The following is a 26,151-nucleotide window of genomic DNA, read 5'->3' as shown; positions in this document are numbered from 1 at the left end:
TGGTCAGCAATGTAATATCAATTGAATAGAAATATTATGGTGCTTATGTAATGATGACATGTGATCCCAATTTTAGTTCAACTAAATGTCATTATGTATGATTTTGATTTTAACTTAATGGAATAAATTTTGAAATATATATCATTGTCTTGACTTTTCAAACTTTATTTCCATATTTTTCAAAAAAATTTGCTTGAGTGCCATGATTAAGAGAATTTGGTTTTTACATGTGGTATCAAAGTTATGTTTAACACTAGGACCTAAGGTCTTACAGATTTCTATGTTGCATGGTCTTCTCTTGGTATAGGAGTAAAATATCACCATGAATTCTTGAAGAGGAAATTGGGCTAGAGGCAATAATTGTCTTTAGGATGAGCCTGAAAACCAAAGCCTAGATCAAATTGTGGCACTCCTCACTCAGCAGGGATAGCGCGTGGATGACATACAAAATGCCATGAGAGGATGACAGGCTAAGGAGGATGAGAATAGGGAAGCTATGCATCATAAGTAAGAAGAATAGAAGAAAATAGATGAGGACCAATTACTTGAGGCTCAGAGGAAGATCGAAGGAATGAGGTGCAACAAAAGGAAGAAGTTGACCGTAGGATGGTCAGATTAGTTCAAGATAGGATCCAAATCTTAGAAGATCTTAGTAAGGACCTCAAGAAGGTCACACCTCCTACCATTAATGGTAGGACTTTAGGAGAGGAGGTAGAAGCTTGGATAGCTAAAATGGAGAAGTATTTTCATGTTTGTAATTTCATTGGAAAATCCAGAGCAGTATGGGCTACCTTTTAGCTGGTTGGTGAAGCAGCAACATGGTGGGAAAATGTTATGGCTAAGAAAAATTTATAGCATAGAGAGATATCATGGGAGGATTTCATACATCATTTCCAAAATTGATGGTCACCTCATCTTTTTATGACAAAAAGGCATCTGAGTATAAGTTGATTCAGGGAGTGATGTCATTCACATAGTATCGTGAATGGTTTTTGAATTTGGTGAAATATGTTCCATAGTATCAAAATTATGACTTGTTTAGGACTCACAATTTTGTCATGGGGTTGCATCCTAAGATCTATAATGAGGTATAAATACATGAGTTGGAGTCTATAGACTATGCACTTAGGAAGGCTCTGAAACAGGAATAAAGGTTGAAAGATTCAATTCTAGTAAAAGCCTTCAATAATTGAACTTTCAAGAGAAAATTTTAGAATAACAAGCAACAGGGTGGTTGATAGGAGATGAATAAAATGAAAGGAAAGGGGTAAGAAGAATCAAAAAAGAGAAATAATAGGAATTTCCAAGGACAGAATAGGGGTAGAGGTGGTAACAACAATAGGAAGAACAGTGGTAACAATAACAGGAATTAGAACAAGAATGATAAGTTAGCAGCTCAATCAAGACCTCATGATGGTTGTTTTGTATATTGGGGTGATCACTATGTGGCTATATGTACTTAGATAAGTGCATCTAGAAATGGACTAAAGGTACAACATCAAATTGATGCACCTATGGACCATAGGCAGGTAGAGTTTCAAGCAACTCCTTTGCAATTGACGGGTAAGCTTTACAGTTGTGAAGTTTCCATTTTGATTGATATAAGTGCTAAAAATTCTTTTGTAGATCCTAATGTAGAGCTAACTATATAGATAACCCTTGGTTAGTTGAGTATTGAAATCAAGTAGAGCGACGATTAGAGAAATGTCTATCATCTAGTGAGTTAGAACTTCCAAATTTTCACACGCAAGTCAATTTGTATGTAGCTCCACTTGGGTCATGTGATGTTATTCTTGGCATTAATAAGCTCACTAAGAATAAGACAATAGTAAATTTCATGGACAAGTTTATAGAATTCTTGGATGCCTTTAGGAATCCAATAGTGGTGAATGGGGTTAAGAGGCTAATAGTATTAAGACATATTTAAGCTATACAACTAAAGAAGGCTAAGAGGAAAGGATGTCAACTTTATGTTACACATGTGAAGGATCTTGAAGATCATATACCTTCCTTAGATTACTATCCAATATTGCAAGAGTTCTAGGATGTCTTCCTTAAGGATTTACCCAAGCTACCTCTGAAGAGAGAATTTGATTTCTCTATAGATATCAAGCTAGGTGTAGAGCCTCAATCCAAGGTGCCCTACAGGATGACCACCATTGAGATGTATGAGCTTAAGGTATAGTTGCAAGAATTGCTAGAAAAAAGGTTTATATGTCCAAATGTGTCACCATGGGGAGCACCTATGATTTTTGTAAAGAAGAATGGTACCTTGCACCTATGTATTGATTATAGGATGTTGAACAAAGTAATCATAAAGAAAAAATACTTGCTTCCATGAGCAGATGATATTTTTTATCAGATGAAGGGATCTAAGGTATTTTCAAAGACAGATATACAATCTGGGTATCATCAACTCTGGATCAAGGACAAAGATATACCTAAGATAGCTTTCAAAACATGGTATGGGCACTATGAATTTGTGGTTTTACCTTTTGGACTTATGAATGCACCTACAATATTCATAAAATTTAATTAATAGTATGTTTCTAGACTGTTTGAATAAGTTTGTTGAGATCTTCATTGATGATATTCTAATTTATTTGAAGACTATGGAGGAGTATGAGGAACATTTGCGCATTGTTTTGCAACATCTTCATGATAGGAAGTTCTATTTAAAGCTAACCAAGTGCACTTTTTATCATAAATAGATTCACTATCTTGGACACATCATCACAATTGATAGAGTTTTAGTAGATCCTTTCAAGATTAGGGTTATTCTTCAATGGCGGATTCCACAGAATGTGAGTGAAATTCAGAGCTTCATGGGTTTGACAGGCTACTATGAGAAACTCATAGAGGGATTTTCAAAAATTGTAGCACCTATTACCTCACTAAAATGAAAAGAAAAGAGATATGTGTGGACTGATGAGTGTGAGAGAGCTTTTCAGTTATTGAAACAAAAGCTCACCTTTGCTCCTATTCTAGTGATTCCTGATCCTAACGAGTATTTCACTATGATTACTGATGCTTTGGGTGATGGTTTAGGTGGAGTTTTGATGCAAGAAGGTATATTTGTATCTTATGAGTCTCATAAGCTAAAACAACATGAGGTTAACTATGCACCTCACGATCTTGAGTTGGCTGCCATTGTTCATGCTTTAAAGATGTGGAGGCATTATTTGATTGGTAAACCTTTGGAGCTAAAAATAGATCACATGGGTTTGAGATATATATTCACTCAATTGAATGTGAATGTCAGATAAAGGCATTGGCTTAAATTCCTTAGTACATATGATTTCAATACTGAGTACATAAAGGGTAAAGAGAATAGGGTAGTAGATGCTTTTAGTAGGAGAAGGCATATCTTTATTATATATACTACCATAAAACGATGGAGAGAGCATGTGGTAGAGAATCTCACAGGTGATGACCATTATGAGATGGTTAAAATAACATTGCACATTGATCCATCTGATCACCATTTTGACTGATAGAATTTTGACACAGAGGGTCTTGTCAAATATCAGGGATGTATTTATATTCTTGACAATGTAGGGTTGAGGAAAATTGTGATGGAGGAGATGCATAGTACTCCTTATTCGAGTCACCCTAGAGTGACTAAGATGGTCACAAATATGAGTCAACTTTATTTTTGGTTAGGGCTAAAGTATGATGTGGCCATTTTTGTTTACCAGTGTTTAGAATGCCAGTGAGTTAATGCTAAGCTTATTCAATCGAAAAGATTGTTGTATCCTTTTGATATACTAGAATACAAATGGAAAGTTATTTCCATGGATCTTATACAAGGTTTACCTATGACTAGGGGGAGGCATGAAGTTATTTTAGTTGTGGTTGATAAGTTGACCAAGGTTGTGCATTTTATACCTAAGAGTTTGAAGGATGGATCATTGGCTTTGGCCAAGAAGTTCGTGCAAGAGATGTGCAAGTTACATGGTGTACCTAAGACTATCATTTATGATAGGGACATGAGGATGACATCAAGGTTCTGGATGACCTTGAATGCTTCATTGGGGACATAGTTAAATTTTAGTACTGCTTATCATCCATAGAATGATGGTCAAACAAAAAGGGTAAATCAATTTGTAGAGGATTTACTCTATTTGTATTGCATAGATCATCAATACAAATGGGAGGAAAACCTTCCTTTGGTTGAGTTCAAATATAATAATTCTTATCATGTATCTCTAGGAATGGCTCCTTTTGAGGTGCTTTATGGACGTAAATGTCGCACACCTATCAGCTAGGATAGAGTGGAGGATCGAATTGTGATTGGTCCTAAAATGCTTAGAGAGATGGAAGAATAGATGGTTATGATTTTTCCTTTCCTAAAGGAAGTTGTAGATAGGAAAAAGAGCTACACAGATAGGAAATGTACCTCTAGATAGTTTCTGGTGGAGGACAAAGTGTTCCTACATGTGCATCTGCATAATAGTTCTATTTCTTTCAACAAGTCTTCTAATCTTGCGTCAATATATTTTGGAGGTCATAAATCATCTGGATTATCAACTTTCTCTACCACCAGATCTTTCTCGTATCCATAACGTATTTCATATCTCATTGTTGAAGCCATATCATCTTGATGTGTCTCATATTCTTGATTAGCGTGCTTTACAAGTTCAAGAACTAGGGGTGGTGCAGGTACTACCTACACACCTCATGGCTAAGTGCACTATCCAAGTGTGTCAGAGAGATGTTTTGTAGTATAAGGTCAAATGGGACTAGTTCTTTGTTGAAAATGCTATGTGGGAGGATGTTGACGATATGCATCAATCCTTTCCACATATTTTTACATAGATTAGTACTTTTATATGTTGCTATAGTTTATTTCATGTTATGATGATATTTTTGATATTGATGGACATTGGGTTGATGTCTCTTCATAGAGGGGAGGGAAGTCACGACTCAATTTTTGACTTGCTATCTTTTGGGACTTAGTATGTGTTCAACTCTTTTGACTTAACCTATGTTATGAGTCAACTTAATTCAAAAATAGATATAACTTACAATTAGGGCTTCCTTGAGCTTCTACATCATTAGGTCTTTCAAACAATATAGAATTTCATTATATTTGATAGTCGATATTTAATTAGATGGATAGAATTCATGGACACCTAGTTATCATGTTGTTACTAATAAATGATTGATTTTGTTATGTTCAAAGCTCGTGTTTATATGAATGATGAATTTGTTAGTTCATATTATGAAAAATTAATGGAATCATGAAATTTCATAAATGAGATGTATTAATATTTTATTGTAATGATGTCATCTTTTTATCATGGTGTTGGCAATACTAATGCAGTGAGATGTTTCGAGTTTGTGAGTATGCAGGAAACAAAAGTTGGAAGAGTGGTTGAGGTAGAGGACTTTAACTCTTCGGTAGGGTTGGTTTGGATTGTCTAGTGTAGGCACACACACACACATTAAATGTTTCATTTTATTTCAAGTTAATTTTATTTTAATTTCAAGTTAGATGATTTCTTCAATTCATTAAAGGTTAGTATTGTTGGGACTCAAAATTGCCTTCTCGATTTTGAGTACCATTGAGAATTTCAAGCCTTATAAATGCTTTTTGGTGAGATTGTACTTGGCTGTACCTTTGAGCCCCATGAGGTGTTTAATGCTTCTAGCACCTTCCATTTAGTGTGTCTATATGTTCCATGAAGTTAAACTGTCGTTCTGAGCCATTTCGTGAAGTCCCATTTTGAGTAATTGCCAAATATGCATTTTTTGCTCAAGTGTCAAACAACGACAGGAGGCTGTGTTTGCAAGTAAATATCTTGCACCTAGTAATGTTTCATGACTCACCACTTTGGGTGTATTTATTCTCCATACCTAAGAGCCTATTTTTTAGATTTTGAGTTGTTTTGAGTCTGTTTGACTAGGTTTTGAATCCCTCAAAGTTGGTCATTTAAATTTGTCATGTTGATGCACATTGCACATAATTTTGGGAGGCCCTATTTGATGTGTTATAATTTTGACGAAGTTGACCGAAATGTAAAAATTTCATTTGCCTTGCATTGTAGATGTTAGATGTTTCAAGTTACATCTTATGATGAATCCATTTGATCAGTTTTCAAATGTGATTCCCAACGCAATTTCTATATTTTTACTAGTGTCAGTGTTTGCAAATTGTTTGGTACCACTATTCGTGATGTTATATCTACTAATTAGTGATTTCTTAGATTGACTGGATTATACCACTATGTTTTACTCTAAAAATACTTCAAGTATACCAATTTTCAAGTCATGACGAATCTGTTTGCACACTTTTCCAAGTCTATTCCATTTGAAAAAAATCACTTTCTGCCATTTGTTTCTAGTCTGCAAAATCCAAGTAGCCTACTTTGACCACTGGCCATTTGAGTCCAGTTATTCATCATGAGCCCAAATCATAGATTTATACTCTCCTCATGATAGAGAACCAATGCCCTAGTTTTCATTTTCCCAAGTGTCCATTTGCCCAGTTTTCTAAGCCAAATCAAAACCCAATTTGTTGTTTTCTGACATGTTTTCTTGCAGGCAGTACTAAGAGGTCAACTTTGACAACGAATATCTTTTGACCCCAAATTTTTCATGAGATGATATTTGATAGCACGCAAGAATGTAGAACAAAGAGTCAGTGTGCCAATTTTCAAAGCTCAATCAGATGTTCTAGTCAGTTTTTAAGGCCAGTCAAAGGACCTTTTGGCACTAAAATGGCAATGGGTAGTAAAGGGTAAAAATGAATTTTCAAGGATAATTCAATGCTCGATTTTGATTTCAGTCAATTTGAAGATCTTAGTAGATCAATTTGATAGTTCAGTTGTTTAGAAATGAAATTTTTTTTAGCCAGACCCATTTAGGGCCTAACTGATTGCATCAGATAAATGAAGCATTGAGAAATTGAAATTCTCCTATCACAGTGATTACAACAATGATCACAATGTTCGTGCATGGATATTTAACCATGATTTGAGTATCTTATTTATAGTGCTTTTGAAAATATGGTATGGAGAATATGACTTGTTACAATGAGGATGATGTTTTGGAGGAAGCAACTATAGATGGATATCTAAGGCTACCTCCACATGCTCAAGTTTTAAAGAATGGCAGACTAGATCTTCACTATGTCTTACAAGGATGTATGCCTACACAAAATCAATTGAAACAAGCTGGAATGCACTAGTTGATTAAGGAAATTAATGTTGCTAGAGGGTTTATATATGTTGCTCAAGCACTAAATATGCATGTGAGTCAGCATCCAACTAGTTATTGGAAAAATTTGATGAGAGTTGACATAGAGATAGAGTGTTCCATTTGGGAATGTTGGAAAAAATATTTTGATATAAAGACAAAAAAATATTATCACTAGAACCCAATTACAAATGTTGTCTCCTAGAAGAAGCTACCCTATCCAGACACATCTGACCTTCTGATGACGTAAGCTATTTCTTGATGATGTTCGAACAATTGCAGTACATGGGGGGTTTGTTAGCTTAACAGAGACTGATTTATCTTCAGAAACAGTGGATACCTTGTTGTGGATGATGTCAAATGGAAAATTTGCATTGGTTCAAAACTTGAAGAAAGAACTGAGTAAAAAAACCCAAGGCTAGAAAGGCGGCATCTGCATTATTGAGGTTAGCTTTACAGAGGGCTACACAACAAAGGTTGATGGACAAGGAGAAGAATAAAAGTCCCTCCTTTGCCATATGAATTTCATGGGCCATTGATAAAGTTGTCTGGAGTTTGCTATCTGATGGCAAGGGTTTTGTAAAAGCAAAAATAAGCCACATAATTTTGAATGTTGATCATGATTATAAAGATGTTGGAGTTGCAGAATTTGTAACTAGATCATTTGTTGTGAGAAATTACTTAGCTAGTGCTAAACAAGATGTCATGTTATCTACCTGGAACCCACCTACAGAGGCAGGAATGCCTAGGAAGAAGGCACATGACAACAAGAAAGATGAAAACATAGGTGAAAGAAAAATCACATGAATAGAGAAATCCACGCTATGAAGAGGAAGCCATGGGTCAACTATTGAGTGGCAGCCACAGGGGAGGTTCTCACAACCCATGTGAAATCCAAAAGTTGCCCATGTATTTGAAAGGAAAAGGAGCGTAGCAAATGGAGAAGGCAATGCAAAGTGGTAGGATGTCTCCTTTGCCTATATCAACCCCACTTGTGAGCTCTGACACATCAACTCCATTGATTGGAAGCCATGGTGCCTTTCCATTCCAATTAAATGGAGTTGTGAAATAGTCAACATATGCAGATTTGAAGGCAGTGTTGGAATAAAATGGAGATGCTGTCAGTATGGGAATAACAGAGGAGATCCATGTGGTGAGGTGGCAGAGCATGAGGTTTCAAGTCTCAGCACTAAACAAGAAGGGAAGCGGCATAAAGACAAGGCACCATGAAACGTAAGGAGCTGCCTTTAGGAAGAATATGTAGTCAAAGAGATAGTACCCAGTCACATAAATAAAAGAAGGACACCCACGCTATGAGTAGATAAAATGCATTCAAAATAGGGGAGGTTGTTGGAGTAGCAGAGGGAGGCATTATAAGAGAATACCTTGCACAAGGGAAAAACTAGTAAAAGCTTAGTCCCACATTGGGGACGTGATAAAATTTTAAATAGTTTAAATACTATAACACTAACATTGCATTGTATCAAATAGAACGTGGGCTTTTGTAAGCCACAGCCTTGTGGTGGGACCTGACCTCGATGACATTAGTCGAAGGAAATAAATGTTAAATTTTAAACAAAGATGCAAGAATGATGACATGGAACCCAAAACAATAGTGCACAAGATCTCCACACGTGGCGAGATGAGCGGTGGGTGCAAGCCCACAATTTAAACATGCTCGACTGATAAGAACTACAGAATTGTGGGATTGCGAGATGTGGCAGCATGGGCCTAGTTCACGATGAGGTGGAAATTGGCAATAGTTTAAGGTGGATGCACAGGATGCTACCACATGGCAGATCCTGCAGTGACCACAATTTTGCAAAATAGAGATGCACACTAGTTAAGTAGTGGGAGATTGCGAGATGTTGACATGTGTCAGCAGGCCCTACCTAGGTGATGATGTGGCAGATGCAATAGGTAGGCCAATCACATCATGACATGTGGCACTCATGGTAGGGGTTGACCAATCAAAGGCTGCCACATGGCACCTGGTCAAAGCTATTTTGACCCCAAAATTCAAGGGTGCTGAAAAATAAAGATTTTTAAATAAAATTTTATCATTTTATGAGGGCACATACTGAAGTTTTTTAAATTGAAAAAGTTTTTATTCTAAAGTTTATTCTTTAGAATCATTTTAAATTTTTGAACACTGAGTTGCAAATCAGACATTTATAGCAAAGGGGGACATTTTTTCAAACTGAGATTCTGGAGGTTCCCAATAAGCAAATATAGACATATTATATATCGTCAGAATTTGGAGAAGAAGAACTTTCTGATTCTAAGGTTAGTTTTCACATAGGAAGTAGTGTGCTCAGGTTATTCAAGGTTTTCTCCCATATTCCTATTTTGCAACTGCATTCAAGTATCAAAGCTCAGAATTGATTACTAGTAAGGTAATGACCTGAATGTGGCTAGAAGGAAGTGAAAATGTAATTAAGGTTGAATTCTAATCAGATTCACTCAGTAAAAACTCAATTTCACTAGCATCTTCATGAAGCTTTTAGATATTTTTGGTGACTTGAAGAGTTTTCATCATTGAACAGAGGATATTTTCAAAATCTGTTGCAAGTAATGATGAAACCAAATAAGATCAAAATGGGAGAAGGAAGAGAGAGGTTATTCAGTTACAGGAGATGGAATTCCAAGTGGACACATGTCAGGCATAGATCAGATCCAAGAATTCATCTTCTCCTATATCTTTCTATCTTTCGTTCTTTGCAAGGTTGTTGGCAGTTTTCTCTGGGTAATACCAGCAAGGTTCCAGTTCTACTGTTAAAACTAGGGTTGTTGATGGTTTTGCTTCATGTCTATTGAGCTGAGCTCTAGCAATGCAGGCCACACACCTATTTATGTGTAGATTTTCACTTCATGTCATGTATTGTCATTCTGAGATACTAGAAATTGATGCTAGATTATGTGAAGTATCTTGAGTTACATTTTGTGTTACCGTTTTATGTATTTGGTCTTTCCAAGGATAAATACAAAAGAGGATTTACATGAATTATCTCAGTTTTCTAATTTTGTCTCCTAATTCTTTATATGTCATTAACTTTGTGATTAAATGGATAATGTCCATTTGATTTAAGGCAGCTTGGATGAGTTGTATGTCAGATCTTTGTTGCTTTTGACTCAAGCAATTAAGTAGATGCTTCATCCTTTTGATAGGGTTTCTGGGTGTATAAAGGGGATATTAAATAAGTATGGATTTGGGGATTTTTGTTGATAAACTTGATTGTAATGCAATCTAGTTAGGTCATCCTACTAGTAATGACTCTATGTTTCAATGGATAAGGCACTGATCACTAAATCAGATGCAAGCTTATATGAATGTCATTTGCACAAATCATTTTAATCAAATAAATTTAGTTCTTCATGTTTTGTAGTGGGCTGAAAGGAACTACTCCTCACTCAACTTATGTAATTCATAGATTTGCATTTAGCTACTGTATATCTATATTATTACATGAGTTATTAGGAGATATAAAGGGTTTTCATCTACTTTGTGAGATTCAGGAATATGTTTTTGCACTGGTATGATGTTGATTGAATCTGAGGTCCACCCGCCTAGGTTTTGCAGAGCCTAAAGTGAAGAAGGGTCTAGCCTTATAGTTGGCCCCATGTCTGAAATTGCATGTTGAAAATGGGAGTTAGCTACCCCTAGATATGTTTTGTTCTCATTGAGGTAATTGGAAACCTCCAGCATTTTCAAACACCAACAAGTATGATGGATAAAAGTGTGGATTTATTTCATCTAGTAAAGAAAAAGTAATAAAAAAAGATATAAAGTACTTTTTAATTTCTTTTACTAATAATTAATAAGTTTATTAAAATTTGAAATATGAGATAATGTTTGAGGGATATAAATGAAATAAGTAGAACTAATAGTTTTTAGTTACTCCACCAACTAAACTGGAGTGACTTTCCTATATTGGACGAAGAAAAGTTATTAACGATGACTTTCAATTAATCACCATAATGCTTTTTAGTAGAATTAGAGGGAACGGAAGTAATAGAGAAATTTTTCTTTAAGAAGTGAAGAATTTAAGTTTTAGGGGGACAATTTATGATTGGAAGGAACAATCTATGTTTCAGAACATAAACTATATGAGCTGGAGTTGTGTTACTTGGGAAAAATCCAAGGATTTCATTGAGAAGATCAACGAGTTTACACAAGTTTCCCTATTTCCCTTTTGCATTGTTGGTTTTATATTTTTGTTGTTTAAAAAATATCCCCAATGTTTGTTGTCTAGAAATCTTCTTGAAATTAAACTTTATGTAGTGTTTTTGGAATTATTTAGATAATAACCCAAACTTCTTTTTTTTTGTACATTGTATAAATACATATGTTAGATTTGATTAGAAAAGATCTAGTAATAATTATATCTTCATGTGATTGTTCTCTTTTTATTTCTCTAGCACATTTTTTAAATTTTTTTGAGCATTCTGAGTAGATGGTCTTAATCGATGTTTTCTTTGAAGTTTTCACTGTGGCAATGAATATTGTTGTATGGATATAAATTGTTTCTTGTTTTGTTTGACTAAAAGAGTGTGTTTTGTTCATTTTGGTTTTAAATACAAATTAATAATTTTGAGAAAAATTAAATTAGTAAGATAAACCAGATAAATTATTTTTCCTCCATGAAATGACAAGTTAAAAGCATTAAAAACTTAAATGTTTCCATCTGTAGTTGTTCTCCAAGTGTTACGCATCAATGAGGGGAATGTTACAACTCCAAAGAGTCATAGAAACTTTAACTCATCTCAGTAGAGAAAAATATTGAACCAAGTTTTGGCTATTAAATTCTCCATTTTATATATTTTCTCTTTAAATAAAAATATTAGTTTACTTCGAATTGATGTTCTTTTTGGTTAAGATTTTTAAGTCCAATAGGAACACCAGATAAACAACAACTAAACACATTTTTTAATATCATATCCAAGGTTTGTAAATTGTTGAAAGACCAAGTTTTGTCCAAAACTATTATTTTACTCCATCATATGTTTATTTGTTATGGACTAAGAAATTTTTAGAGTAGGTCAAATGCCATAGTTGTGTCTCATTTTTGGGCTGCTCATTTATTAAAAAAAAAAAATTTGAAATTTATCTAATCATGTAGACTTGATAGTATTAAACGACAAGTTCATTTTCACAATTATACTTTTACTTAGAAGATTATCTATTTCTTTATCTTTGAATAAAATAATAGTGCTCATATTTATATAAAGAGTGACACACTTAGATATAGAAATGTCTTTGTGAAGTTACCAAGTCTTCAACACACATACTTTAGGATAAGGGATTAAGTTAAATTACAGTTTTCAGCATGGCCATAACAAAGAAATTCATGTTCATTGTTGAAGGATACTAAAAAGTTCCAACTTATTAATGTATTAGTAGGATTGGTATTATTTTCTTTTAATACATACCAAATGATTAATTTAAAAGTAAATCAAGAGAAGTTATCTTTTCTTGCATCAACAATATATTAGATTTGTTGATGTACGTTCTACTCATAATTCAGTGTATGTATACACATGAATAAGACATTCCCTTATAAATTGATGTTTACATGATTGACTAAATACATTCTTGAGAAAATTACTATTATTTTGGAAGGGTGTTGAATGTAGTAAAAAAAAGGGGAGGGTAGAAAATTGGAAGTGCTATGATATTCTTTTATTGCTACCTCCTAGTTCTTTTACTTACATTGATTATTTTCTTGGCCAAGCTATAAAATTAAATGGATATGATTGAGATGAATGGTTAAATTTTATTTCCCTCTTCCACATCCATGTTTAGATACTACTTAGGCACATGGTTGCACAGTAGATTAGTCACATGGCTGCATCAGATCCTTCTGATCTATTCATCCTGAATTGCTAGCCTTCTTGTGCTAGGGTCAAGTAGTTCTTCTTAACCGAAGAACCTCAAGGAGCTAATCACTTTGTGGTTGGGTGGTAAAAGTGCTTGGGCCACTCTTCTATCTCATGATAGCAGATGGGTAGTGTTCCAATGGCTTGGAGATAGTACTACATGTGGATGGGCTCATAGGTCTGATGGCATGTTATTTTATGTGTTTTATGTTATCGTGTGTTTATCTCATTTGATGTACTCATGATTTTTTATGTTCAATGTATAGGTCAGCATACTTTTGACACCTATTTGATGTGTAGACTTTTTTCTTCTTCTTTTTTGAAACTTACTTGTGGTTAGCAACATAATATAAATTGAATAGAAATATTATGGTGCTTATGTAATGATGACATGTGATCCCAGTTTTAATTCAACTGAATTTCATTATGTATGATTTCAACTTTAACTTAATGGAATAAATTTTGCAATATATATCATTGTCTTGACTTTTCAAACTTTATTTTCATATTTTTGGGAAAATTTTGCTTGACTGGCATGATTTAGAGAATTTGGATCTTACAATGCACTTATTGAAAATTGAGTTCAAACCCATAGATTGTGAGTACCTGATATATTTGTAGATAGGGGAAGAATTTATCCTAATAGAAGAGGAAAAGTTGGATGTTGGATTGGACTTTTTGTATTTACTTCCAATCTCTGTCTACTTCAGCTACAGTATTAAGAGCACCAATTTATCCAATTGTAGAGTTCACGATCTCTTGCTTGATTTGGTCATAAAGGCATCGAGAGAAAATAAAAGTGTTTTTTCTCTTGAGGAAGCCTCCAATTTCCAAAGATACAAATTCCAACTATTGTCGGACTTTACTAGACAAGAATGGTATTAATGACAATGACATCTTAGAGACTTGTCATGTTTGTCTCCACAAGCTCTCCTTGTCTTAGAATGAGGGGATCACAAGCATTTCAAAAAACTTGTTTACCGCTATAAGAGGACTGCATGTTCTTGATTTGAGTGGAACACTAATCATTGCATTGCCTGGAAAATACAACCACCAAATATCACTCACTAATGCATCCATTCTTTGATCTTTATGAGAATATAGTAGATAGTTAATCCATATTTCTATGGATACTTTCAACTTCCTAAAAAATACATGCCTTCTAGAACAAAATAGATCCATCATAATTTGAAGGTGAGACTTCAAAATGTTATTAAATCAAATATACTAAGTAAATGAATGATAAACAAACCCTAATCAATTTGAAAAACAAAAAGATAACTATAAATAAATAGAAAAATGCTATTAATTTTTGTTTACAAGTGTACTATATATATATATATATATATATATATATATATATATATATATATATATATATATATATATATATGGATTCATAAATCAATGAACTATGACAATTTTTGGCTAAGCCTTTTAAAAAGATACAACCACCAAATATCACTCACTAATGCATCCATTCTTTAATCTTTATGAGAATATAGTAGATAGTTAATCCATATTTCTATGGAGACCTTCAACTTCCTAAAAAAATGCATGCCTTCTGGAACAAAATAGATCCATCACAATTTGAAGGTGAGACTTCAACATGTTATTAAATCAAATATACAAAGTAAATGAACAAAAAATAAATCCTAATCAATTTGAAAAACAAAAAGGGAATTATAAATAAATAGAAATTTTAAAAGAAAAAAATTTACAGGTGTAAAATATATACATGGATTCATACATCAATGAACTATGACAATTTTTGGCTAAGCCTTTTAAAAAGATAAAGTCATAGTTCAAACATTGAAATCCTTAATTGAAAATATGAAAAAAAAAAAAATATCAAATGATATAATAAAATAACTTTTGTAAAAATAAACTATTGGTGATTGACATCATAAGCACTTCTTTTTGGATGTTACTCAATCAAAATACATATTAGGTTTATAAAACTATTTTAAAATATCAATTAGTCCAAGTTATTCTAGAATAATAAAATATTTTCATGTCAAATTAGATTATTTATGTATCTTTTATATATCTCATAGTGAATTGATATGGACTATTATACACTACATTAAATAGTTACTTTATTGAATAACACTATTATTGACTCTAATGTATAAAAAATGTTCCACCTATATTTAACATAAATTTATCCGATAAAAGATAACTTAACAATCATTTAGAATAGCTCTATAATTTGGGTTTAACCTCTATCCATGGCAGAAGGTTCTCTTGAGCACTCGTCCCCCTTGATCTGAATGTTTGTTTGGATCTCTAGCTTGTCATCTCTAATGGGATCCTCCTTCATGCTAGGGTTGTCTAAGATTTTGACAAGAAGTTGACTTTGGGGGTTGATTTGGGGTCACTAGATGATTTGACATTTGAACATTACTGGTTCCAAGCCTAGTCGCGAGAAGCTAGGGGATGTGATGATCCTAAAACTAAATTGGAAGGGAGCACAGCTGGGACACTCAGACTCAAGTGCCCCACCTGGGGATCTCAAAACTATATGTCATGGGGAAATAGGTTTGGAGACCCTTCTTCCAGATTCTATGGTTAACATTATTTCTCAGCGTTTTTCTTTGAGTTTGGTGGGAAGGTTTTTGTCTTATAGACCTACTTTTGAAATAGTTAGGAGATGGGTTTCTACTAAGTGGAAACTTAAGGGATTGATGGAGTTAGTCAAAATGGTAGATTCTCTCTTCCTATTTAAATTTTCTATTGAGGAGGATCAGAATCAAGTTTTTGTAGGAAAATGGAGATATGCTAAGCATCTCCTGACATTAGCTAAATGGAAACTAGGTTTTGACCCCAGTGTAGATCTCCAAAGAATGGCACCAGTTTGGGTTAGGCTCCCTAGACTTCCCTTGGAGTTTTGAGATGCAAAGATCTTCATATGGACAAGTGATGTTGGGTGATGCAACGCACTCCCCTGCCCACAGGTGGTTAATTATGTGGTGTTCCATGTTCACTAACAGTCATGGCTTTTGGTGTAACGGAAAATGGGCCCTACAATTGGTATCAGAGCCTGGTTTTGGCTTGGTCATGGGTTCAAATCTCCCCGGTGCCTTCCTGACCCGCGTAAGCACCTGGTATGCGCATCGAAGGGGAGATTGTTGGGTGATGCAACGCGCTCCCCTGCCCACAGGTGGTTAATTATGTGGTGTTCCATGTTCACTAACAGTCATGGCTTTTGGTGCAACGGCAAATGGGCCCTACAAGTGACTCCTTTGGTCATTTTATCAAAGTTGACATTGTCACCCTCTATAAGTCTAGGCTAGGTTTTGCTAGATTTTGTGTTAATGAGATAGTGCATAAAGTCCTCCCTAGAAGTATATCTATGAAATCAAAATGGGAGATGTGGAAGCAGGTGATTAACTATGAAAATGAAAACCTATATTTCCATAAATACAGGAAATATAGTCATGTGGTCACTGATTGCAAAACCAATATGAATGCATGATCTGATTAGGGTCTAGTATGATTATAGAGGAATGCTTAACATAATTACATAAAGTAAATTCACATCTTTAAGTAAGTAAATTAACATAACTGAAATTCTTAAACGAATGAAGTGTAATATGGTAATAAACTAGAAGAAAGAGAGATAAAAGAAAAAAATACAATTGATAACAAATTTCATCAAGGTGTGAAACTACTTCTCCAGGTCCCTCTCCAATAAGGTAATTGATATAATTAGCTCCAAGAAATTAATTACAAGTTTTTACAAGATCTTCCCTTCAAGCACAATAGAAGAATAATTTTCTAATGCTTAGGAATAATCAATAAACCTTCAAGTTCATAATCTCCATCTCATCACGTTGATGAATTTCAAAAGCCCTAATACCCCTTTTTATTCATAAAATTATGCTATAATGGGATTTATCCATTATAACCACAAAATAAGCCTTTTTATGGAAAATATAATTTTTTTTACGACCACTCTAGAATTTTTTTTGTTTGGTACCACTCATTATTTAGTGGTTTGTTTGATGATAATCCTTACTTAAGTGAAGTTGGTGGTTTTTACTAATGTGTTAATAAAGTTAAGACTACAAATATATATAAAAATGTGAATGACATAGTGCCCAACCATAATTTTTGGAGGCCAGTGGTTGGAGGTTCAACTCCATCCAACCTCCTTTTCTCAACATAAGTGATGTAGATAAGCTTTCATAAATCCACATGATGGAGACTAATATTGACCACTTTTGGGATGATGATTTTTTTCCCTTTTTACTGCCTCTATACCTAGCTCGACCAAGCTTTGATCGACCATAATTTTGGCATTAAAACTCTAATTTTGCTGGTTAAAGTTACATTGGAGTCAAAATTTCAAACAATTTATAATAATTTTAATTCTTGGAGAATTGGGGACCCTTAAAATTTTATTAAACTTTATCCCCTAGATTAATGCAGGAGAGATAATAGAAGGAAAGGAGGTTGTTGTTGAAGGTGGTATCCCTGGGATAGATCTAAGGTTCTCCTAAGAACGACCCAAGGTCCCTCTAGATCCTTCAGGGGGGGATGTAAAAAAGTAGATGGACCAGTTGGAAGAGTACCAATTTATAGAAAACATTGAAGAATTGGTCTCCTCTCTTGAGAAAAGTACTGAAGACCCTAGGGCTCGACGAGAGGAAGGAGAGATATCACTCAATACTATGGATAGGGAGTAGATGCATGCTCTCATCAAGGACGAATTTAAAGTCCTAACAGATGAAACTTTTTCCCCACCAAGAATGGGAGGAACTCATGAGATTTCCCAACTTTTTTCAACCCATAGACAATTGTGGAGAATGTGAAAACTTGGTCACCCAAGTCCACCAAATGGGAAAACTGCTCTTCCTCAAACTGTATTCTTTTAGTCACACTCCCATCTAAAGAAGACTCATAATTTTCTTCAGACCTTTTGTCACCATTTATGGATGATGAGGGTTGGTAAGAACCCAAGAAGAAAAGTCATGAACAACCAAAGGCAGATTTGGGCTCTAAGATGAGAGATGGAAGGCTACCAACAAGGTTGGCAAGAACAAAGGTAACTTCTCAAGATATTATTCATGGGAAGTAGATGACCTTGGAGAACATCTGAAATCATAGGAAATGAATTTCATTACATTGAATATTAGGTGCCTAAATAGCCCAAGGAAATAATTATCTCTAAAAATGATTATTTAAGATCATAAGGTAGATATCATTTGCATCCAAGAGGTTAAGAGGAACAAACACAACTTTGATAAAATTATGGGTTACATTTGGCAAGGGGCCAAGTATGCCTACAATGAGGTTGTGGATGCTTCTTGGAGGGATTGCAACCATGTGGAACCCTAATAAACTCAATGGAGTTGAGCTCCATTATCACCCACCTTTTTGTGGCTATGGCTTTTACTGATGCAATTAGCAATTGGGTCCTTTTCAATTTTTATGCTTCTAATACTAGGGGGAGATTCTAGGTTTGGGAGGAGGCTTCAACCTATATTGATATCTATAAGGGAACTAAAGTTATTTGTGTGGGGGATTTTAATACTTCTCTATACCCCTCAAAAAATCTTGGTGGTCTTGAGGATATCTTCAAGAGTATGCATGATCTAGATGGATTCATCAAAAGGAATGATCTCATTGATATGGAGTTACAAGGTGTCGAGTTCACCTAGTCAAACAATCAACTAGGAAATGATCTCATCTAGGTTAGACTTTATAGGGTACTCCTTTTGACTGACTAGGTCATTCTTCTTTACACTTCTCTTCATGGGTTCCCTAGGACTTTTTCATATTGCTTAATGATTCAATTTAACTAGCTAAGAAAGAACCCTAATAGAAAGAAACACTTTAGATATGAGATAATGTGGCACTCTCATCCTTAATTAGAGACTATATTTATAGGTAGTGGAATATAAGGGTCTAGGATACGACTATATTTTTCATAGCTAGGAAGCTTGAAAATATTAATAGAGAGTTTTTGACTTGGAATAAATCCTCTTTTGGCGACATCTTTAAACAAAAGAAGGAAATAGAAGGAAAAATAGGGGAATTTCAAGAGATTATGGCGAAGGGAGACCTTTCCCTTGTTACCCATGAGGAAGATGAGATTTGGAAGAGGAAATGGAAGCAAGTGATGGACATAGAATGAGTCTTCTAGAAATAGAGATTTAGAATCCAATGGCTTACTAAAGAGGATAAAAATATGACATTCTTTCATAGATCTACTTCTAAAGACAATAAAAGGAAAACCATTCAGAAGCTCATTAATAGTAATAATGTTGAGATGAGTGATGAGGAAGAGATTTAGGGGTGAACCACCAGATACTTCTAGGAAATCTATAATCCTCCTCAATTACAGGTAGATCAAACTATGGAGAATTACTTTCTTAAGGTCATATACCCGGTGGCAAATGATAGGAAAAGTCAAGATTTGATTAGAAAATTTTTTGAAGACGAGGTCAAGGAAGCATTATTTGTTATGGGATATTTCAAGGCTCTAGGACCATATGGTTTCCCACAATCTATCTTTTTGGATTTTTTTGATATAATCAAATATGACCTAATTCATGTAGCTCAAGACTTTAATAGAAAAAAGAGAATCCTCAAAGAGTTGAACTAGACATTTATTGTTCTTTTTCTAAAGATTGGTGATCCTACTCACCTCGAAGAGTTTAGACCTATAAGTCTGTGTAATACCATTTGAAATATTCTATCCAAGGTTGTAGTGAATTGCATGAAGCCTATTTTCGATAAGGCCATCATCCCCTCTTAAAATGGCTTTGTTCCTAGACATCAAATTTTGGATGCGGTGATAACCTCCGATGAGGTTCTCCATTCTATGGAAAGGAGTGGTAACCCAAGAATGATGATGAAACTTGATATTTCAAAACCATGTGATAAGGTGTAGAGTTAATTTTTTCTCAAAATCCTAGGGAAATTAGGCTTCAAGGAAAGGGTCATCTTTTTTATAAGAGAAATGATTAATATTGTTCAATTCTCAGTTTTGACCAATGACTCACCTAGAGGAATTATTCATGGATAGAAGAGGGCTCTAGTAGGGGGGGCCTCCTCTATTGCCCTATTTATTCATTATAGTGGCACAAATTATGGGGGAAAACCTTCTAGCTATTGTTGTTCAATGAACTATTGTAGGAGTCAAACCAACTACGACACTCCTACCAGAGGTGCTACAACAGTTTTTAGATGATACCTTCATATATGGATTATCCTTTGTTAGGGAAGCCAAAGGGTAGTACAAATTTTTGAATCAATATGTTGAATTTTTAGGAAAACACATTAACTATTAGAAGAGAAAAATCTACTTCTTCAAAATTGAAATGGCTCTCCAATAAAAGATAACATGATTGCACAAAAGTGCATGATTGTGTGAAGAATGTATCTACAATTGAGAAAGGTGGTAAGAAGTTTTCATGGACTCTATTGCAGAATGAGGAATTCAGGTAGGAGGAACCTAAGTTCTGGTAACTCAATTGAGCTAAAGGATTCTAGGAGTGTTAGAGATCACTGTGGAAAATAGACCTATTGAAAACTAAGGATGGATGTGACAAGAAACAAAGGAAAGAGTGTCCAAGTTAAAGGCATGTATTGTAAGAACCAGTCTGGGGGTGGCTGATGTCATAGCATGTTGGGGTAGTCAACAATCTTTAATTTTGGAATTACTTTGGAACTTGGAGTTGGAGGATTTAGTTCAAGGAAGGCTTATGGTCAATCATTATGAATAGTTTTTCAGAACTTAGTGACCAAAGGAGCTCAAAAAAACTTGTGGTTCTCGATAGTTATTCACCAAATGTGCTCGCTAGATGAGTTTGTTCTCAGTCATTTTTTCTTGGTCATCTCTTGATGGTGCTTGACAATTCTTATGGGAGTTTAACAAACTTTTTGATGCTCACTAGTTCTTAGCTAGCTTGACAGTTGCTACTAATGCTTGACAATGCTTGGCTTCTAAACAGTTTTGTTGACACTTAGTCGAGTGGCTTGTCAAATGGTGTTCTAAAAAATTTGATCAAATGACTTGGTGCATTCAATGTTTATAGAGTGTGATTTTGAGGTGGAGGGGTCATTGGGAAGTGTGTAAGCCTATTTGGGTCTTGGTTATTTATCTTATGTGTGTTTAATGATTGTTGTAAGTTGACTTGTGGCATATTGTATTTCTTTGGGTTCTAGATGATTCTATTTATAGTAGGCCAACCTGTGGTTGTGCAAGTATTAATGGAGGGATTGAGTATAGTTGTAGAGGATAATTTAGTTCAATGGAGGGACTAGAAAGCATATATTCAAGTTTAGGAATCTAGGGTTGCAAATTTGTGAGTAGAGCTAGTGGCTGGGGCTTTAGAAACAAGGAGATTGCTTTTTGGCTTATGAGTACAAGTTCAATTCTCTCTTGAGGTTTCTACTAGGTTGTTGTAATCTAGACTAGCTAGGGTTTGAATTGGATCTTGAGGGATCTTGCAAAATTATTCTTTCTTTGTAGTTGGTCATAACTAGGAAGGCCTTACATCTTGACACATTGCATATAATCAATTCTTTTATGAATAAAGAGTTGAGATTGGTATTAGATCATGTATCTTGTGTTATGATTCTGTAGTGTGGTTACTCCTACCTTGTACTACATCATCTGCTCATGAGTCTCCCTCTTGTAATTAATCATATTTAGGAATATTCTTTTTATATGAAATAATTTATACTTTGACCATTAGGAATTGTAACAATGCTCGATGATGATTTTAGGAATATTCTTTTTATATCAAAAAGGTTATAATTGATGTGTTTGCCTCAACAGGGATTGACAACATGCTTAAAAGACCTAAGTAAGAATTTAAACCAAAATATGAGCTTAATAAAAAAATAAATATAAGTATTAAATAATTTAAAACTCAATATACTATTTATTTTTAAAAAGTATGAAGTTAAAAGATATTCCAAAAGGAAAAAAGTAAAAGAAATTACAATTAAAATATGTTGTGTAAAAAAAAATAGAAAATAATATTATTAAAATTTCATTTACATAAAGTTTTATAATATAAGTTAATATCATATATTTATGTAGGACCCCTCCTTATCATTGTTTTGTTTTTATTAAAAATATGGAATACTCTCATAATTTTCTATACAAGCTAGTATTTGATGTCTTATGTTTGAGGCACCTTTGTATACATCATGTCTATATATATACTATAATTCATGAAACTAGAAGGTTAGAATGATGAAAGGACCTTTTGGACATATGTTAATATTTATCAATTCAAGTGATCGATTGATAGTATTAGGAAATTGCTTCTTATTATTTATTTATTTTTTATGTTAAGTTTTTTTGGGTATTAATTTTGATGTTGAATATTGAATTAAGGTTAAGTTGAATTTTGTATGTAAATGTTTATATGAAGCTTTAGCCACAAAATTTAATGTTGATTGAAAACATGGTTATTATCTAGACTACTCCTTGAAAGAAACTCCACCACCCTTTATTATTTTATCTGATTAAAAAAATTCCAAAGTACGACTGCTCTCTCTATTATGCACCAAATATGATGAGACATTAGCCCAAGCTCTACTCCAAATTAGGAGAGAAAGAGTGAGATGGACTCTAGCCAAAAAGGTGGTCTAGAGAACCAAACTTATTAAAACATAGAGTGTCAAGCAAATAGATCCACAGATTCATGAAAGAATATAGTTCAATGAGATCATATAATACCCTTATCTTTTCGATGAACTTTAGGGGGAGGTTCATGCCTAAGGGGGAGGATGTGAGGCCTCACCCTGACCCATCATATCATAGTATAATAGTTTATTTACATTTTAGATACTGTATATTTTGAGACCTTGTTATATGTTGGGCTTATTTTGGACTACTATTCAAACTATTTTATATTCTGGGACACGTTATTTGTTATGGTGATTATTTATGATATTAGTACTTATTGATGATGCTTGATGATTATTTATATTCATATACTTGGTTGGTTATTTTATTGAGTATGAAATTATGTTTGAGTGCAAAGGTTAGATGGATTATATATTTGAAAATCATGAAATGTTGAAAATGGTCATATCATGTTTAGTTTGATTATGCTAGTATTATATATGCACAATCACTTAGAAATGGAAAAATGTTATTTGAAATTTAATTGAGAAATACTTTCTATTTTGATTCAATTATAAATATAGAATTGATTTAGGATTTATAAATGGATATGATTTATTTATCTTGGACTACTGATATGCGGTTTAAGTGTGCATGAAATAACCATGGTAAAATGAAGAACCAAGACTATACCTTCGTATTAACTAAGAATGCTAGGGTTATATCTAATGAAGAGATCTTAACCTTTTTGGTATATATTTTACTTTGTGAACATAATATGAATGTGTGTCAAATTAGATTCATTTGTGAAAATTGATTTGTCACTAATAATGTTAAAGTGTCTATTTTATAGTCTCACTTGACACTTGTGTTGTTATGTGTTTAAGTGGCAAGTTAGATTGAGATATTAGCAAAAGACACCCATCCTTAATTTTAACATATTAAAAATATTTAAATTATTTCCTATTACATAATATTGTCATATGAAGACTCTAATTAGAATAAACTAGGACTTAAAGTTTAGGGTGACTTTAGAGGGCTTTATATGAGTCCTAGGGTGTTCTTTTAGTGAAATTAGGTTGCCTACATGTTAGTACTATATATTAGAGCTTTAATTTTGATTTTACATTAGTTTAAATAACTTTTCTCATCCTTGTAAAATCCCATTTTTTAAGTATTGCGAAAATGGAAGTAGTCTTACCCAACTTCGCACCTTATCTTCAGTAAGTTGGAGTTCCAATCAATAGGGAAGCCAAGGTGCAATTAAAGTGATTTTTCTCTTTCATTATGGAGGAAAAAAAGGATTGTAGTTTCCTATTAGAGGAGAATTTGAAAATAGAGTTATCTTTCACTCGCTCTCCAGTTTTAGAGATTTTTTGGTTTGGAGATTGCATCAAGGAAGGATAGAGGTATCTTCTCAAATCGGTTCATTTTCCATAGCTTGGAGAAAGGTTAGAGCTTTTTCCATTTTTTTGGAATTATGTATTTAACTATTTTCCTATATAAGTGTTGTGTAAATTTTGTTACAAATGCATATGCATATTTTTTATTGTCCATATTGTGTTGTTGGATATGGATGAATTTTTATTTCTTTTTTTACCTTGATTTTGAGAGTATGATTTTTTGGGTGTGGAAGGACATCACCCACCCCTGGGAGGGAAGCAGTGGCCTTCAAGTGAATGGGTTAGTTAGGTGTTTCCCCTTAGTGCAGAGTCTCTTCCTTGGAAGGAAGAGAGATAAGCATGTAGTATGGGCTACATGTGCCAATACATCATTAGGCACTTTGGGGGTGATAAGGGGATCATTTTTGTGAGTTTTAGTATTTATTTTTGTATTCCTTGTGAAGACAAAATTGATCTCTTGTATTTGGGTTCTCTTTGGGGTTTTAGGCACACCTTCACCCATTCTATTCGTTGCTATGCTAACCTATTGTGTAAGCTCAAAAAAGGTGTTAAATGTTATATCATGTAATAGATGTTTTATGTTTTTGTGCTTGATTGTTACCTGGTTGGTCTTAGTTCTCCAAGCATGGTGGTTGGTCGTAGAGGCCTAGGTTGGGAGGTGAGCTCTCCATGGTTTTTTGTTTTTTGTTTTTACAGGTTTTAGGACGGTTTTGTGTTGAAGAAAAAGATTTGGAGATTTCATTCTTTGTTGAAGTTTTCAAGATGAATTATTATGAGTATTTGTAAAAGTTCTCTATTGTAAAGATCACATGTAGGTTTTCATTTATGTAGTTTTGATTTGTTGTAAAGATTCAAATGTGATTGTATTATTAGAAGAGGAATTTCAATGTTGTGAATACGTTTCAGTTTAAATGTTTCTTTGAATATGATTAAATGTATTTGAAAATTCTAGCAATAACCTTCAAATGTTTTCTTGAATTCTTGAAGTGTTTCAAAAATATTTTTCTTGAATGGTTGTGTGTGTGTGTGTGTGTGTGTGTGTGTGTCTGTGTGTGTGTGTGTGTGTGTGTGTGTGTGTGTGTGTGTGTGTGTGTGTGTGTGTGTGTGTGTGTGTGTGTGTGTGTGTGTGTGTGTGTGTGTGTGTGTGTGTGTGTGTGTGTGTGTGTCTTGTTCAAAATTCTAGGCATGAAAATTAGTGTAATAAAATGTTATAAAATCCTAAATGTCACTAAAGTCAAAAACTTGTGAATTATCATTGTCATGAATTATTATCTTAATATAATCAAAATAATAATTTATATATCTAATTTCTTTACTTTAGGAGAAAAACAAAGGAAGAAGGAGAAGGACGAGGATAAGGAGACAAAGAAACAAAAGAAGGAGAAGGAGAATATAGTTGGTTTTCCCTCCCTTCTATTCTACTACATTAATGCGGAAGTAGAATGATAAAAAGGAGGGGGAGGAGAAAAAGAAGCATAAGGAGAAGGTAAAGGAAAATGAGAAGCAACAACATAAAGATAAAAATAAAAATGAAAGGAAGGATAAGTAGAAGGCAAAGAATAAGCAAAAACATAAGGAGAAGAATAACAAACAAAAGAGGGATAAGTAGAAGGTGATGAGAATAAACTTGGATTTCCTTCTCTGCAACCTCCTGTATGTTAACTAAGGTGTATCAACTTATTTTCCAACTTTTCTAAACCCTCCAAAATATTGCAAAACATGCCTTTTTAAGTTAGGATTAGGATTGTTATTAGGACCGAATCAATCTATGTTAGTTTACAGTATTTAAATGGTGTATTTAAGGGTCAAATAAGAAAAAAATAAAATTTTAAGCATCACATATTAGATAAACTGAAAAGCATTTAACAACAAAAAAATTTCAATTAGAATAAGGGTTAATGATTTTTTAATATCCAATAATAGGCTTAGAATTCACCATTGTCTTATAGGTTCTTGTCTAAAATAAGGGTTAATATTATGGTAATAGTTAATGTGTGTTATATTAAACTTAGAAGTGGCTTAAATTTTAGATATATTTTCCAACATACAACATATATATGAATACTATGAACTTTT

The 26,151-nt window shown here is 33.7% G+C and overlaps 1 pseudogene; it reads left to right on the top strand.

The window, feature by feature from the left end:
• Positions 1–2,785: 2,785 nt before the first annotated feature.
• Positions 2,786–26,151, top strand: part of LOC149561912 (shewanella-like protein phosphatase 2) — a 62,233-nt pseudogene continuing 38,867 nt past the window's right edge.

Source organism: Cupressus sempervirens, chromosome 4, assembly GCF_028749045.1.
Source record: "Cupressus sempervirens isolate cs-2001-9-10 chromosome 4, ASM2874904v1, whole genome shotgun sequence".
Classification (NCBI taxonomy): domain Eukaryota; kingdom Viridiplantae; phylum Streptophyta; class Pinopsida; order Cupressales; family Cupressaceae; genus Cupressus; species Cupressus sempervirens.
The sequence above is the reverse complement of the archived record's forward strand: the minus strand, read 5'-3'. Positions and strand labels throughout refer to the sequence as shown.